This window comes from Dipodomys merriami, unplaced genomic scaffold, assembly GCF_024711535.1.
Source record: "Dipodomys merriami isolate MVZ:Mamm:240054 unplaced genomic scaffold, mDipMer1.0.p SCAF_27, whole genome shotgun sequence".
In the NCBI taxonomy this organism is placed as follows: Eukaryota; Metazoa; Chordata; class Mammalia; order Rodentia; family Heteromyidae; genus Dipodomys; species Dipodomys merriami.
The window spans coordinates 10,543,966-10,547,658 of NW_027204159.1; the positions used below are offsets into that span (position 1 = coordinate 10,543,966).

At 34.4% G+C, this 3,693-nt stretch overlaps 1 non-coding gene across 1 annotated transcript; it reads left to right on the forward strand.

The window, feature by feature from the left end:
- Positions 1-3,169: 3,169 nt before the first annotated feature.
- Trnav-uac (transfer RNA valine (anticodon UAC)) lies at positions 3,170-3,244 on the forward strand. The gene has a single exon. It is a non-coding gene; the product is annotated as a tRNA-Val (tRNA).
- Positions 3,245-3,693: the final 449 nt, after the last annotated feature.

Sequence of the window (3,693 nt, forward strand, 5' to 3'; positions counted from 1 at the left end):
CTTTGTGTGTGTGTGTGTGTGTGTGTGTGTGTGTGTTGGTTCTGGGTTATACATAATTAATTCAATAGTATATTCTTTCAATTATTTTATCTTAATTCACTTTGTTGAAAGTTTGTACTGGCTAGAATCTCTGGTAGCTGCCCAGGCTGGCTTTGAATTGTGATCCTCAGATCCTCTGTATCATACTACATCTTATTTCTTCCATTTTCTAGTTTTTGAAAGAATTTATTGAATGTTAGTATTGCTACTTCTATATTTTCATGAAATTCATCAACAAAACCTTTGGAGTTTGTCATGTAAGCACGATCTGACAAAATAAGTCTAATTTCGTTAATGAAGTAATAATGATTTGTATTGTGATTGTACCAAATTCTGATAATAATATTTTGTACTTTGTAGGATAATCTGATTTTCTTCTATTCCAGTTTTAGAAGTTGTATTTTGAAGAATATGTCCAGTTAATGTAAGAGGCCAAGTATTATATATCTATATGTATCTGTGATATTCAGGGCTTCATTTTTACTAGACAGGCATTCACTACTTGAGTCATGTTATAAACTCCTTTATTATAATTTAGTGTATCTGTATGAGCACAATTTGAATTAACTATCTTTTTAATCAGTCTTTCTAGAGATTTATCAATTTTGTTAGTAATTTCAAAAATGAGATTTTTGTTTTTAAATTTGTCTTAATTTGTATTTTAGTTGATTCCATTTTGCTCTAGGATTTATTATTTCCTTTTAAAAATTACCTTTTTTATTTTATTTTTTTATTGTGAAAATACTGTACAGAGGGGTTACAATTACATGGGCAAGATAATGAGTACACTTCTTATCAAGCACTGTTGCCTCCTCCTTTGTTTCTCCTTCCCAACTCTTCCCATCTCCCTCCCCTTCCCCTTCCCCCCCCAGTTGTAAAGTTCGTTTTTGATATAATGACTTGTACATCTCATTGTTGCAATGGGTCCACCTGTATCCTTATTTAAACGATTTGTTTTTTCCCTTCCCCTCCACAAATTTGCCAATATCAAATACAATGAAAGCAGGGTTTATACCGTGGGTGAGGGACATACAAAGCAACAAAGAAATCATCTTATGCATATATTAGAAACAATCGCAAGAAAGAAAAAAACATTTGAATACTTATCTTGGGGTTCATTTCACCTAATAAAAATTATCTTTAAGTGGTTGTACAGAAGGATCTTGATCACTGTCACCCTTTCATTTCCATCTCTTTACTTCGATATCAATATGCTCTTGTTTGGGTTTCTGTGTGTGTGTGTGTGTGTGTGTGTGTGTGTGTGTGTGTGTGCATGCGCGCGCTTGCAAGCTATTACTGGGGCTTGAAATCAGAGCTTTTTTGGAAACATGAGCTTTTTTTGCTCAAGGCCAGCGCTATAGCATGTAAGCCACATCACCACTTCAAGCTTTTTTTTATGTGTGTGGTTAACAGGAGATCAGGGGCCTGTGAACTTTTCTGCTTAGGCTGGCTTTGAATTGTGATCTTCAGATCTCAGCCTCCTGAGTAGCTAAGCTTATAGGCATGAACCACTGGTGCCTAGTTTGTATAAATCACTACTATTGCCATTTTTATTCTAATGTAGACATTTAAATTATTTAAAAACATTTCCACATAGGATTAAATTTACCAAGATCAAATAATTTCCATTGCTTATATCGGTTCATATTTAAATTAATAAATTTCCTTCTAAAGGCTGTTTTGGCTTCATCATACAAATTTTGATTTGCTGAATTTCTTTAGCCTTCATTTTGAAATAATTCCTAATTTTTCATTTCTCCTTTGACCTATATTTTGCTTAAAAATATGCTGTCTAGTCCTAAAATATTTAGAAATTTTCTATGTATATGATTACTCTTCAGATATAATCCAATTTCTTTATAGTCAGAGAATATATTATGATTTGTTTTTAAAATGCACTGAGAGTTGTTTTGTAACTTAAAATATGTTACATCTTGGTGAATGTCCCATTTCATGGGATGATAATATATTTTTGCAGTGATGTCATGTGGCCTATAAATATCATGTGTGTCAAGATGATTGATAATGTGTGGAGATGCTATGTAATGACTTGCTCTTTCAATTATTATCTACTTGTCTACTTGTTCTATCAATTACCACAAGAGGCAAATTAAGATCCCCAATTATAATTGTAAATGTTGTCTAATTTTGTCTCTACTTATGCCAATGTTTGCCTCCTGTATTTTGAACTTCTGGTGTTGGGTTAGACCATATTTATACTTGCTGTGTCTTCTTGTTGTAATGATCCTTTTATTGGTATGATGAAATATGTGCCTTTATCTTGGATATAACTCCTTGTTAAATGATCTTTGGTTGATATTATTTATAGCTATATTAGCTTTCTTATGGGTACTATTTGCAGGTTTGGGCATTTTCTTCTCTTCTTTTCTATATACATTTTTAGTTAAAATATACATCACATAGTCAACATAAAGAGGTTTTGATTTTTTATATAGCCTGAAAATTTCTGCTTCTTAATATGAGGCCCAGTATATTGACTGTAATTATTGGTTAAGGTTGTTATATCTTTCTTCAGTCCTCTATTTATTGTTTCCCATTTCTTTTGGGCTACCCCAAAAAACTAAATATATTGAGTTCCCCGATTGGCTTTTACTCTAGGAACTAAAATATGTATTATTTATTAAGGGAAGTCTATTTAGAATGAATGTTATTAATTTCACATAAAGTATCTAGAAAACTATCATACTATCTCTAAGTCCTGTTGCTATTCTGGTCATAAGCCTTTCATCTAGCACATACGAAGAATCTGATAAATATTCATTGAATGAATGGTTGACAGGTGAAATACCTTTGAGAAGGAAAGTGCCACATTATAACTTTGACCACAGTTACATTTTCTATGTTCCCTAAGTTCAAAGTTAGTGATATTTCTATGGTATCATTGTGATCATCATTTTCAATTACAGATCTATTCCATATATATAGGGTTCTGCGATGGCAGATTATAAGCAACTATAAACAGAAGAGTCAGGACTTCATTGCAAGGTCTGTAAAAAATAAGTCAATCAGGCTGGGAAGGTAGGTCAGTGGTAGAGCACATGTCTTGCATGCATGAGGCCCTGGGTTCGATTCCCCAGCACCACATAAGCAAAAAGAAAAAAAGCCAGAAGTGGTGCTGTGGCTCAAGTGGTAGAGCGCATGCCTTACATGCATGAGGCCCTGGGTTCGATTCCCCAGCACTACATAAGCAAAAAGAAAAAAAGCCAGAAGTGGTGCTGTGGCTCAAGTGGTAGAGTGCTAGCCTTGAGCTGAAGAGCTGAGGAACAGTGCCTAGGCCCAGAGTTTAGGCCCCACGACCGGCCCCCCCCCCAAAAAAAAAAGTCAACCTGGATTAAGTCAACAATGAAGAAAGGGCAGATTTTAGGAATATGGCATTAAAGGGTTTAAATAATGTTAATAATTTTCTCCATATCTTTTCCTTCTCTCCCTCCTCTGTGTAGCTGTGTCTATGTGTTAGCTTCATTCTCTCTCCTGGTGACAGAATCTTCCCACATTCTGTGGGAAGATTTTAGGCTGAGAAACTGAGTCTTGGGGCTTGGTTGCTGATTGGTGAACAACTGATAATCTCAGAAATATCTGGTAGACTATGATAGTAGTTTCTCCAAGAAGTCTGAAGAAAGCATCTGGAAAAGT